Below are 14,693 nucleotides of genomic sequence, written 5' to 3'. Positions count from 1 at the left end.
TTAAGGACACGAATTACCTGTTGTGGATTGAATAGGTACCCCACCCACAAAAGATAGATTCATAATCTGTGTACCTTATTTGCAAAAAAGCCTTTGCAGATGAAATTAAGTTAAGGATCTTGAGATGAGATCATCCGATCATCCTGGATTAACGGTGGGTCTTAAATACAATGCAAGTGTCTTTATAACGGAGAGACAGAGAAGAGGGGAGGGATGTTTTAATTAGCTTTCTTTTTGCTGCTGTGACCAGAAGACCTGAGAAGAACAAGAGAGAGAGAGAGAAAGAGAGACAGAGAGAGAGAGAGAGAGAGAGAGAGAGAGAGAGAGAGCGCTGTGCTCAACAAGGACAAGATATATACCCCAAAGGCATGCCCCCATGGACCATCTACTCCAGCCATATCTTACCTACCCACACTTACTACCCAGTTAATCCCTATCAGTAAATTAATTCACTAATTGGGTTAATGCTCTCATAACCTAATCATTTCACCTCTAAACCTTCCTGCATTCTCTCTCAGATGAGTTTTTTGGGGACACTACCTATCAAAACCATAACAAGGGCCATATGACTTTGGAGGCAGAGATTGGAATAATGCCCAGAAATGCCAGTAGCCACAAGAAAATGGAAGAGGTAAGGATGGAGCCTTCTGACACTGATTTTGCACTTGTGGCCTCCACAACTATAAGAGAATGAATTTCTGTTGTTTTAAGTCATCTAGTTTGTGGTGATCTGTTATGGCAATCCTAGAAAATGAATATGTGACCAAATGCTGCTGTAATAGCAGATGCTAATATGAAGGATAAAATTGATAAATGCTAGTCTGTTGCCAGAAATGCATCATGGCCACAAGACAGGTGCACACATCCCCACTGTGGGCAGCTGGGCTGGGGTAACGGCTTGGCAGGCCATTGTCTGTTAAAGCAAAACCTCTTCAGTCATATACCCTTTACCTTTATATTATTTAGGGGGATTTTCCCAGTTGTGCCCCTCGAAGTGGGACTGGCTTTCCTCAAACTGGTAAACAAACAGTTGTCAGGGAGGTCATAATGGAATGCTCATTATCTTAATTAGGGCAATAAACAATGTAAATGGGATAGAGTTTCTTTGCAGTTGTGAGATCTGCTCCTCTTCACTTGGGCTCCATTCTGAGGCAAGCTCTGGTCTTTGGGGATGAGTTAGCAATAGTTCCAGATCTTAGGTCCTCACAACTGCAATTGCTTCTGTCTAAGAAGTATCACCCAATCTCTTTCCACTGGCAGTAACAGAGTCAGATTCTAATTCCTGAGCTGAGTTCCACGTATTGATTGGCATAGGTTGGTGGAAAGGGCGTATGTATCTGGATATGTGCAGATGCCCCTGAATGTTTGATTCTGTCTAAAAGTCAAATTTTAATTATTAGGGATTCTGATCCATTATAATTTATTCTTATGGGTAGAATAATTTTATTTAATTTTGCTAATCTTAATCAATTAGTATTTAAAATTTGTCTTTAGGGCATTTTTCCCTTTTGTTGTGGAATTTCCATTGGTTGCCAGCCCTGCATAGAATGAAACCTGTCCCTGTGTGGTGATGACAGGCACCACTAGTGCCCGCACAAGGCAGAATGGGCGCATCCCAACAACCATACTGGGGACCTCATGGTTTGACTTTTAGGTACACATATATGGGCATCTTCCTACAGAAGTTACTCTTCCTGAATAATGAACTATTTGAAACTAAAATATGCTAACCTCTTGTCATCACAGAGCTATTAACATAAGGGCATCTTTGTTTCTGGGAAGTTATACACTGAAATAAATCCTCCTTTTTTGGTTATTTTATTGTAACTGGGAGCCCAGTTAAATAGCTCATTGCTAGAGATTTAGGGACATAGAAACATTTTTTTAAGTTGCTTTTTTTCCCTCCTCCAGTTCTCCCATCTATTCTTTTCAGTTAAAGAATCTGGATTGCTTTGCTCTGTAGTTTTCCACACTCTGGATTTTTGCTGATTATAATTCCTATGATGTCATTTAAAATCCTCTGTATTTTCTGTAAATTGGTAATGGCTGGGATCAAATGCAGATTGGATTTGGGACAGGACTATCTCCCAAGGTGACACTGCACTCTTCACCAGGAAACATCCATGGCCTGTTTGTCTCTTTTTAGAACATTAGCAGACTTTAATAATTGATGTCTACATTCATTAGAGGTTGCAAAATGAAAATATTTCAATTTCATCATAACCTCAGATTTTTAATTTATTAATTGATGCATATAGTCTAAAAGGCTAAATAATACAATAATATTAAAAAGCAGCTCTCTTTTGACCCCATCCAAATGTTTTCCAAAATAAACAAAAATAAACAATTTCATGAAAAGAGTAGTCTTGTTTTACATTTTTGCAAATATTTTTAATGTCCAGCTTAATAGAAGACAGCTGGATTTTCGTATCTTTTGTTGCATATGTCCTCTGGAAAGTTCACCTATACACCAATGAGACTACACAAAGCAAATAATATTCTGTCATTATTATAAAGACAGCTTTGACTTTGTAGACCACCTAAAAGTGTCTTGGGGACTCTGTACTTTAGAACTGCTGCTCCAAAGAGCAAACTTCCTTCCTTTTCTAGGGGCGAGAATGGGAGGGTTGTCTCTGTTAATTGGGGAAAGGATCTGAAGTCAACATGCTACTGATACAGAGATTCACCCAGTTCTCCTGTCCCCACCTTACCTCTCATGGATTGAGGTGTACTTAGTTCCTGAGGTGTACTGGAATTTGCAAAAGGGACTGCCTCATTTTCATCTGCATCCTCCTTTATGAACTCCAAAATTCCAGCTCTTTCTGCTCTGCTAAGTCAATAGAGTGGTTTTAGAACATGTCTGCAAACACCTTGACACCCCTCCCCAAGAAAGGTGGGAGTCTGTGTTCTCTTCTGTTAAATACAGACTAAACCCTGTGACAGATTGACTAATAAAGTGTCCCAAGACTAGATCAGAAAAGATGGTACATTTTCTGTTTTGTTCTCTTGGGGCACTCTTGTTTGGACTTTGGCTCTTCAAGTTGCTGTGTGAGAAGTCCTAGGCTGCCAGGTTCTGAGGAAGTCTGGACCATTTGGGTCAGAGGAGGCTCTCCAGCCAACAGCCCAAGCTGAGATTCCAGCCAAGAGGCAGAATCAACCTCCAGACCCGAGAGTGAAAAGGCCTACACATTGTTTTAGTCCTCAGTTGTGGAATCACCTGAGTTTTTGAGTCTTCCCAGCTGAGGCCCCCAACAGTGTGAAGTGACAAGCTGACCCTGACATGTCCTTTCCAAATTCTTGGAGTTTGAAATTTATGAGGAAAAAGACAATAATTGTTTTCAGTTGTTTTGGAGTAGTTTGTTATACAGCCAGTGATAGCAAGTCAGTGACCACTCATTCTTCTGTTTCCCATCTTCTAGAATGTTCCTGTCTTCATCTATTGCTTTATTCTGGTTGGTCATTTTTTAAAAATTTATTTAACTTTTTCATACCTTTAGCATTGTTTTGGTGATTTTGCTAAGTAATAGATATATATCTATACTTTGCAGTGTTTCAAAAAATGGCTTTTTAGTGTCTTTTGTCCCATTGAAGTCCATTCCAAGATTGTCTTCATTTTCAATGTGGTTTGACTACAAAATGCCATCTCTGTGGGTGTGTATGCCTGTGCATACATGAAACATGTTTATTTGAACTTTTCGAGGAAAAGTTAGAAGAATGATTATTCCATGAAAAGAGTGTTCTCATTTTTAACTGTGCCAATGGTTTCCTCCAAAGTTGAGATGCTCTAGATAAAACCACGTTTTCCCACATCCTTGGAATTTGAAAATGGTATGTTCTTGAGGTATTTTGTGAAGTTCAAAAGTGTTCAATGTCGACAGAAGAAAGTGGTACTCAGTAATGGTAAGTATTTCTGCTTTTTCCGCAAGTCCCCACAACTGTCAGAAAACAAAGGATCAAATCAGATCCAATCTAATCCAATAGGATTTGTAGAGCGCTTAGGAAGGGTAATGTACAGAATATCTCTAAAATAGTGACCAAATGAAATTAGTTTGGAACTGCCTGCTGCCCATCCAGATAAAATGGAGCTGATGTGGCTAATGTATTCCATTTGATTACGTTTCTTTTTCCAAGCTTCAGGAGAGGTAGCAGTAACCCAAATGGCTTCTAATTAAGAGAAGTATTTCATTTATTTTAGCCAGTATCAAAGTCACTTTAATTTTTTATTCCACCAAGATTTTGCTTTTCTCTAGAACACTGAGTATACTACTAAGAAACTAGCACTTCTATGTTAAAATAGTAACAACACAAACTCATCCAAAGTGTGAATAGAGAAAACCCATGGAAAGAGAAGAGTGGCAATTTTCTAAGCACACCAGAGTTTTTTTTTTTTTTTTCTCTCTCTCTCAAGGGGTTCTTTTTCACCTTCAAGTGCTACCACTTCTACGGGGACCATCTTCCAAGAGTGTCTTTCTGCGACCTCTCACTTTTCAGAAGAGTAAATTCTTAATTCTTATAACTCAGATTGAACACTACCTTGTGAAATCAGTGCAGCCACATCATCATATTATTATCCCTTTCTTGAAAAAGTTGGTTAGTTACTAATGGTATTGGCATGATATGCAAAAATTTAACTTAATTTTTTAAAAGCAAATTTAATACTTAAGTCAGGCTGCATTTATCTAGTTGTATCTAAGTTGTCTCACTTCTTTTTACAGGGAAGTTGTGTATAAATTCTGGGAAATTTATCAGTACCAATGACATCTTACCTTGATTGTCATTGGTCCCCAGTGTTATTTACTTTTCTCATATTGGCTCATTCCTGCCCATTTCAAGTTGTCCTTGAGGATGTAAATTAGATTCTAATTTGGATGGCAGGGCAGGAAAATATGGGGAGCCTGACAACTTCATGGAGCAGAAATCCCTGCCCTGGTTTGCCTTGCTCCGAATAAACAAACCCTACACTAGGACTTTTCTTTCATTAGAGAGTGTGCCCTTGTGTGTTTAAGCTACTATTACTTTTTCTTTTTATATAGCAAAACCCACTCCTTTTTTTTAAGAAGAGAGAGAGAGAGAGAGAATTTTTTAATATTTATTTTTTAGTTTTCGGTGGACACAACATTTTTATTTTATTTTCATGTGGTGCTGAGGATGGAACCAGCGCCCTGCACATGCCAGGAAAGTGCCCTACCGCTTGAGCCATATCCCCAGGCTCTAAACCCACTTCTAATTGACACTTCTACTCTAATCATTTAATACTTGAGTCTCTGACTGTTGAGTAGACACAAAGGTAAATAGGATATCACTCCTATTCTCAAGGAGCTCATGAATCAGTAGGAGGAGTAAAAATCTACATAACTCACTCTGGCCAAGGTTCAGAGCTGGGAGGCCTGGTGGGAGCCCCTAATGGACCCAATTGAAGCAAGCATCAGTATTTCATTGGTAAAATTCAAAATAATATCGAGCAGCAAGACAAGAGATGTGCAAATGCTGTAGGAATTCGGGAAGAAAGAGCTACATCAAGTTTAGTGCAGAGTAAATATGATGAATGAGTCAGCAGAAGATAGATTTTTGATGAAAGGAAATGGATAGTTGTGTTTTTAAAAAATGGATGGAGGCAGGAAAGGCTCTCTAAGAAGAATTTTTAAAAATTAAAAAAAAAGAATAAGTAGTACAAAACTATCAAGTATAACATGAGCTGTATGGCATCTACTCAAAGAATGCTGACTTGTCTAGATTGGCTACATTCCTGTGTAGGGCCCAGTAAGGCGAGATGAGGTTGAGAGATAGGTTGAGGCTACTTCTTAGAGGATGCTCAATGTTCCAGGATTATATTCGATGTATAAAAAATAGTAATGAGCTTTTCTCTTCTCATCTTCTATGTAGTTAATCTCCATGGTCAAGATGTACAACTTCCTTTGCAGCACAGACATTATCATTTTTTTTTTTAGGTGTCAGGGATCCAACCTTGGGCTTCATGCACGCCCAGTAGTAGGCAAGTGCTACTGAGCTACACTCCATCCCTAGAATTCTTAAAGTTAGAATGCAAATGAAAAGCAAGCAAAAGTATTTCACTGGTAAAATTCAAAATAGTATCAAGCAGTAAGACAGTAGGCTTATAAGCCATCTTTTCTCAAAAGGAAGAAAACTTCCTGAATTCCTTTAAAAGGCTGAGAACAGAGCACAGAGGCCTCAGGTCATAGAATTCTACTACACTATGTAACAGATTTTCCATTCTCTTTTGTGGTCTAGGTGTGAAGACTTGAAGCCCAAATAGGAATCAAGAATAAGTAGTACAGGACTGGGGCAGTGGCTCGGTGGTAGTGCACTTGTCTGGCATGTGTGAGGCACTGGGTTCGATTCTCAGTACCCCATATAAATAAATAAAATAAAGGTCTATCAAAAACTAAAAAAAAAAAGGAATAAATTAAAAAAAAAGAATAAGTAGTACAAATTATCAAGCTGTGTGCACTAGTTGGTTGGAGGCATCTTGGGATCCTCTTTCTTCAGAAAAGCCCAGAAGTACCTGAGATGCCTGAGCTGGTAGCTATGGCCCCTGGCTAGGAGCCTCTGGAAATAAATACTTTTGCCTAGAATTTGAGCAGAATGGAATCAGGCTCTCTTCTTGTGCCTAGCTTAGATGATGTTCTACACTTGTGGTGTAGTGGGCCTCACGGGTTCATCTTCCTGCTCAGAAACAGAGGTGCAGCCTGAACCTGTGGTTAGGGTTCAGAGCTGGGAGGCCTGGTGGGAGCCCCTAAAGAACCCAGTTGAAGTGGTTTTCCCATGCATCAGATACATTTGTCCATGCAGAGCAGATGGGCCTTTTCTGGTACTGAAGCTAGTGGCAGAGTGACTGCTCTCACAATGCACATGGTTCTGCAAATTAACTTCACCATTTGTTTGAATACTTGACATGGGAAAGGTTTAATTGGATGAGAAAAGCCTTTGCATTAACACCCAAAATTTCAACATCCCATTAGTCAGGGAAGGAAGAAAAAGAGCTGATAGATTCTTTAAGTGTAATTTTAATTACTATAAATTTTGGAATTTTACAAACATTTTAAGTGGTTGTAAAATATTTGGTGTAAAATATTTTACATTGATTATCCACTTGTGACAATAAAGTTTCTCATTAATGGGGACTACCTAGACTTTGAAGAGCTTATCATTAAAAACTTGATTAGGAATTACTTGGACCTGTTTTAGGAATAAAAACTGACATAATTTACGCACATAGAATCAAGTTCTAGTTTCTTTTAAACGATTGAAAAATACTTATGTATTTTAAACAAATTCAAAATATACTTTCCTGATACTTGTTTTTTAATTTACTATAATTGTGTGCTACAAAAACAATATAGTGAATTTTTTTCAGCAAGTTGTGTATAGATATCCTCAAATCCCCTCCAGTTTACTCCAATGGTGCATTATAAATATTATCAAATTTTATGTTTATCGTGAAAAAGGATGGGAAGCACTGACAAAGGAGGGAAAGTCCACCCCTTTACAGGGATTAGGGAAGAAAACAGAACAAGTAAATCAGGAATCAAGGAACTACAGAACTATCCAGATACATCTCAGGGAGCCTGAGATGACTAGGACTGGCACTTAACTTTCTCAGTTATGCTACAGGACACTGCAAGATCTTGCCTTTCAAGTGACCACAAATAACAGGGAAACTACAGGCTGTGGCCCAGAAACAGTGGGGGCAGAGCTTCACAGACAAGCCTGTAGCAGTCCCTCTGATTCCCCATGGATTTGGAGTGGTTTACAAGAGATGTAGGAAGTTTCATTTGCCCGGGGAGGAGACTTGGAGTTGCTGACTGGGATGGGCTGATGGGAGCCTGGAGTGAGAATTTAGAGATTATCACGGGTGGGACTCTTTAGGTTGGGGACAAATGAGTGGGAACACAGGCCCAGGGGTGAGTATTCTCACACCATCCCCGCACACCTGGACATGGCTAGTTGCACTTCAGGGGTCAATCAACCCAGCCATTCTGCAGCAAGGATTGGTGACCTGACAATGGTGTGATAATTTGAGTATCTCTTAATAATTTGTGTCCTCTTGCTGCTGCATGGAGGACAGAAGAAATACCTTTTACATATAATACACTGTGGCTGTCTAGGTGAAAGCAGGAAGTGAGAGAGCAAAATCTGAAAAAAAAAAATGAATCCTTGGCAAAAAAGGTCTGAGTCATCCCAAAGAGATCACAGAAACTAGACATAACATAAGGCTAACTTTGAATGGACCAAGTGTTTAAACTGCATTATTTAAAGCTGTCTAAAATAGAAGAGATTAAAACATTGCTAATCACAAACCTAAATTATCCATGCTACTTAGCTAGATGGGAACTTGATGAAAATGATCAAAGGAAACCAAGGTTTCTGGCCACCTCTGAATATATTGGGAGGAAGTAAATATCTCCCTACAGCAGCCAAGGGGTTTCAACTTCATTGTGTATGCAGGGGGTTACCTTTAAATGTTCATTGATATCAACGGCTCTCTCTGAATCGCAGATTTCCTTGCTCACCTGAAATTCCCAACTTTTCCCAGATGGACATACACTGCTCTTGGAAAAGAATCCTACCTCCACTCTCCCAACAACCCCAAATAAAATCTCTTTTTGATGGAAATTATAAAGTTTCCTGTTAAGGAATCATCAGGAGATTTTTCTTAAGCTCTAAAATGATCTGGCCTAATGAATATGCTCATTAGAATTTTTATTTCAGTTCACACTAGCTTCTTTTCCTAGATCCTAAAATATATGAAAATACTTTAGGTAACAGAATGGTGATGAATTCCCTTACATAAAGTGGCTATAACTAGAGATTGTTTTTAAAAAGCTGGCATTGAAACATCACTAAAAAATCCTTGTAGGTCTGCAGAAAAGATTTTGGAAATGGCGTGTGATACATTAATTCTAACTCTGCTTCCCACATGCCATGGAATAATCTAATTTAAAATTGAAAATATTGGATGATTGTTTCTAATGTGAAATATTTTTCAGTCACAAAATGTGCATTGTGAAATGTCTGTCATATGTGTCTCTTGGTAATCCCTGGGATGAAGATAAATAAATATAAAGCAGAAAAAGGAGTGATGGTGAAGGAGCCAGGTCCCTTGCTGACTGTGCTGGCACGTCTTGGCCTCCAACGCTCACCAACGACATTACACTGTGCTTAGGATCCTGCTTCTGAACTTCTCTGCCTTGCTCTGTGGGATGCATCTCCCTGGGATGCATCTTCATGTGGGTCCTTTCTCTTGAAATCCTCATATTTTATCTCATGGTATATGAGAGTCACATAGTAAATATGCTTTATAACAAATGCCTCTGAAAAAAAGTTTTCTTTAAAAAAAGAGAACCACAATTACAATCATCAAACTTGAATTATATATGGAAAAAATGTAGATATTGCTCATTAAAATGACAACTTCTCTACTATTTTTCTCCTAAATCACCAAATAATGTAATAAAGAGCTGATCTGTGGAAAGTGATTCAATTAGGAGTGATGGGTGCTTAGCTTTTAAAAATCAAGAACATCAGTTCCTTAACATATTGCAGAGTCCTGACTTACAAAACCCCCTCTTCCAGCATTTTCCCCATGTTCCTCTTCTCTTGGGCCACCTTTACTTCCGGGATACACAGTACTTGACCTCAAGGGAGAGTCCTTTTGTGTGGCAGCACTGGCCAAAGAACAGGGGAAGGTCTGTACCAATGACACAATGCTTTCTTCTGTTCTGACACTCTTTATCTTTGAATTGGAAAAGGTAATACGCTCACCATTTAAATTAATGATAAACGTATTTTTTTCTCTATAGAAAGGAGAAATAGTAAGGTTTTAGATGGTAATTATTCTTCGACTTTGGACACGAGTCTTTGGAGACATTCTCTTTGGTAAATGCAATCCACTCACACACCCAGTGCAAACAGCCATCAAAAGCTTTCATAAGGAAGCGCGTCGTATAGAGTAATAACTACTCTGCAAGGGCGTGGGGGAATTAGTCTGAGAGGTTCTGTAAAGTGGTTTGGAGACGAAAAGTGCAATATAAATGCTAAGTAGCTCCATATTTTTCTGGGAAGAGGTGCAGTAAATGTAATCAGGGTTCTGTTCAAGCTGAGCGGCCTGATGGCTACCTCCACACTCATATTTAATGTTGATGGAATCACTGGCAAAACTTCCAACCAAGCTCCTCTTTCTTCCCTCCTATGACAATGAAGATAATTTCCACAAAAGTCAGAGCAATTCGTGCTTGCAAAAGCTTTTTGAAATTCTTAGGACTGAGAAGAGAAAAGCTAGACAAATGGTATTCAGACAGTAGGTACTCAATAAATATTTGTTGACTTTATTTTTCCATTCCTTTTTGGGGACACCCTTTACTCAATAGCTTTTGAATTCTTCTCAGACGATGTCAGCACTAGATGGTGCTCTGTCACCGTGACGACAGCAGGATGTTGGAGGCCAGAGTGAGAATCTCTAATTTTTGTAATTAGCCGACAATGTAGATAAGCAGAGGTTTAATTCAAGTAATTTCCTTCTCATTATACTCTACAAGAAATCATGACCTTTTAAAATAATGGAGGAGGATCAGGGACCTACTGTATTATTTTATCCTTGCATAAAGCAAGTTCAATTTGATTTAATTCTCACCTGGAGGGACAGAGTACCAGGCTGCTGCCAGCTCTGTTTCACAGTGTGTGGGTTAGTAATGGGCTCTGATATCTTTCTCCCACTGCTAACTCAGTGTCACATGAGCAGTCGGAAGGTGACTTGAGATTTGGAGAAATGGAGGAGCATGATTGATTGTCACAATGAGAACATGCTTTCTAGTCTTTCCTTCTCTGAAAGCTAATGACTATTTAGCTTTCATTAGAATACAAGTATTGCTTTACTCACAGTCCTTTGAAATTCCCATAATGGGCTAAAATGTTCCTTTGCCCTTTAAAAAACAATTTGTAATGATTCAAACTGTTAATAATTTTGAAAATAATTGAATACTGAAGGCTGATAATAATGTGGAAGAGCAAATTGTGGCAGAAGATAGCCCTGGCTTCCACTATAAATCAAATTATACTTGTGGGGACAGGGAATATTCCCTGCAAGCCTCCCTTAGTTAATGGTGTGAGGTAATATGGTGTCCTAATTTGTTAATCTATGTTTCAATCCATTTGGTGTTTAAAACATTCAGAATGGGTTAACAAGAACCCAGAGGGAAGGAAATGAGTCCTTCACCAAGATAGATATTTCAGAATGATTGCATTACTATAATGAGATGCATAGTTATATATTTCTCTGTCTTTATCTCTATATACTTGTGCTTTATTAAGACACTCTGTGACTACTCAAGACAAATTTTGGGAGAAGAAATTTCAGAAAGGATGCCGGAGAAGCTGCTCAAGAGAGTAGAAGAAACTTGATCTGGGAGAAGGACCAAGTCTATAGTAGATGTCAACTCTGCAGTTTTTAAACTTTGTGCTGGGACAGCCAAGGGTGCTGCAGGAAACTCAAAGGAATATCCTGGGATATTTTGTTTCTGTGGAAAACAAGGCAACATCTGTCAGAGATGAAGCAAATAACTTGAGTTTCAATGTTACATTGCACTACCTTCTTTTGGATAACATTACATATTTGCAAGGGGTGGGGGGTGGAGGTTGCTGGAATAAGAGGCAAGTTCTGTGTAAAAATCAATTTGGAATAGTAAGGATGGCCGTTGTCCCATCTGATTCCAGTGTCTGAGGAATTGTGCAATGCCCAAGAGCCATTTCTCCCCATTTGTAAGTAATTGTGGTTATTTAAGAACTAAATTAAAATTTTCATCCTTCCATAGACTTGTTTCAGTTTCAAATGGTTACTAGAAGGCTTGACATAAATACTTCTTAGATTTTTTTAGACCTAATTACTAAATAAAATGAATGGTTAGGTATTTATTTGGCCTAGGAGTGCCAGGTAAAAAATCACAGAGACAGTAAGGGTGCCATGATCTTATAAGGTTTGGGGACTTCTGAGCTGATACTCTAAATGGTTCCTTGATGTTCCTGGGAAGTGGCAGAAATGTTCTGACCTCAGTGTTCCTCCGTGTGGATGTCACATGTCTCATAGAAGTGAGTGGCTGACTTTATCACTTACAGTGAGTCTTTGCTCCAATCCTGCCTCCTCGACCTCTTTCATCCTGCACCCTGACCTCCCTCCCCACCACTTGGCCACCCCTTACTCCATTTTTCCTCTTGCCTATCATGTATACCACTACTTAATGCACCATATAATTTAGTTTTTTTTTAATTTTGGTCATTTATTTTTTTGTTCCTCTTGTTAAACTATTAAGTGTCACATGGGCAAGGTTGTTTTAGTTTTTTTCTTTAACTAGTTAATATAAATAAGCTTAGAACAGTGCCTGACATATCCATTTCTTAGTAAATATATATTAAATGAGTGAAAAGTTGCATGGCATCTCAAGCCTGGTAAATCTATGTTTTGTTACAAAAAAAATAGAAAAATTATATAGAAACACCTCATGAATTCTTTTTTGCTTTGAAGTGCAAGAAATATATCATCTATTCTAAAAATAGTTAACTGAGCCTTTTTGTGGTTGCTATTGTTACTTAAATAAGTTCTTATGTTTTTGCTTAAGTAAATGCATCAAAGATTGTATTCTTGCCTTTTCTAGTTCCCCATTCTGTAAGGGAAGCCTCACATGTACCTAGAGATGAACTTACTAAATTTTAACAATTATTTTCCATCAGAGGCCAGCTTTAGTTCTGAGAAAGAATTAAAAGACAGCAGTAGGCATTAACTTTTAACTAGTTTTCTCTGAGGTGATGAAAATCCCACACAAATAAGATACATGCATCTGATAGAGTTGCAACCATTATGAATAAATGAGGGAGGGAGGTTACTAAAACATGATTGATTCAAAGTAAAAAGGATTCCATGTCAACTCAGTGAATTGGTTTTCTATGCTGCAAGAAATAACCACAATTTAGTGGTTTAAGACAACACTCACTAATTACCTCGTATTATGGTGGGTGAGAAGAGTGGGCACAAGTTAGCTGATTAGGCCCTCACAAGGCTGCCATTGAAGCGCCAGGCAGGTTGCATCTCAACTGGAGAATCTGTGCCCAAGCCATTTCAAGTTGTTGGCAGAATTCATTTCCTTGTGGCTGAATGACTGATGACCCCTGCCCTACTGGAGACCACCTACATGTTACTGCCATGTTGCCCCTGCCATAACCAGTTCCCAGCATGACTGCTTCCCGAGAACCCCTCCTCCGTATGCTGGGACAGAGTCTTGTGTAGCATAATCATGGGAGTCATGTTCCATTGTAAAAGGAAGAGATTTCACAAAACCAGCTGGAGTTACTGGGATCACCCTATAGCCCATCTGCTATACCCAGAGACCTTTATTTTCTATCAGAATCCTAGAACCCTGCATCCATGCTCTAGTTTAGAGAGCCTGTATCTCTTTTCCAGCCTTTCTTCTCTACCAAGAGCTACACTGTTTATTGAAAACCCATCACATGCTCCCGGGACAACTTCAAAGTGACAAAGTCCTGCAGAGCTGATCTCTGCAGCTTGCTGAGGCTTCCTGACACCATGAAACCTCAGTACCATGGGGCACTCTGCTTCAGCCACCGGCCTCCTAGTATGACAGAAGTTGCTCTGCTTTGGTTCTTTGCTGTTGAAACTATGTTTGTTAAATATAAGTTTGAGAGTACATTATCTGTTGGTTCTTCTAGTGAGAATAAGTCTAAATTCTTTACTTTTTTTTGAAGTTTAGTTGTTATGTTTGTTATATAATGAATTATTATCTTTGAATCAATAATAGCATACTATGTCTAGCAAAGCATGTTTAGATATATCTAGATTATGGAACTTGACATAATTGCATTTTCTTATCACAAATATATAAAAATACCTCTCAGGAACTCCATACCTTACTCTGTTCATATTTGATTAGACTTGCTAGTCTACTTATTGTTCCCCTAAGGAGTGGGCTGATGCTATCTTAGTCTGAAAGACAAATTACAGCAGTAGAGGACGTTGGTGAAGAGCAAGGTGGGCTGTCATGTAGTGACCTAGGATCACTAATAAATAAACACTAAATGTTCCACCCTTTCTTCTCACTCTTTAGATTTTCCTCATGGGTAACAACTGTGAAACACATGGTTAGTTATATTGAGTCCCTGGAAAAGTGGGAGGAAGTTTTGCACTCACTGATTTAAAAATCTGGGCAAAATGTGACTCTATTTATTATGTAGGGAGAAATCAAACACATATTAAATAACTATATTTTATTTAATTTGATCATAAACTTTCACTGTATTATATTTCAGTAAACAGGTACATATTTACTGAAAAGCCAATCACTTGCTCCTGGGAAAACTTCAGAGTGACAAAATCCTATTGAGCTGATCTCTGCATCTTGCTGAGACTGCCTGGCACCATAAAGCCTCAGTACCACAAAGCATGGTATTAAATATTGGTGACCAATATCTTTTAAAAACAAGAATAAATACCAGCAATTTGGCATTAGAGAAGGATTCTGAAATTGCATTCCTGCATCTATTTCTACAAAACAGTTTCATTCTCTTGACAAATACTACTAATTATAAAGTTGAATTGCAAACATTGAAGAAAAATGCCACATACTAATTTAAGGAGATTAATTTATCATTTTGCAACAAATATATAGTTT

The 14,693-nt window shown here is 38.4% G+C and overlaps 1 pseudogene; it reads right to left on the bottom strand.

Moving 5' to 3' along the window:
* Window positions 1-14,693, bottom strand: part of LOC113178575 (importin subunit alpha-1-like) — a 43,921-nt pseudogene that overhangs the window by 19,522 nt on the left and 9,706 nt on the right.

Source organism: Urocitellus parryii, chromosome 1 (assembly GCF_045843805.1).
Source record: "Urocitellus parryii isolate mUroPar1 chromosome 1, mUroPar1.hap1, whole genome shotgun sequence".
Classification (NCBI taxonomy): domain Eukaryota; kingdom Metazoa; phylum Chordata; class Mammalia; order Rodentia; family Sciuridae; genus Urocitellus; species Urocitellus parryii.
The sequence above is the reverse complement of the archived record's forward strand: the minus strand, read 5'-3'. Positions and strand labels throughout refer to the sequence as shown.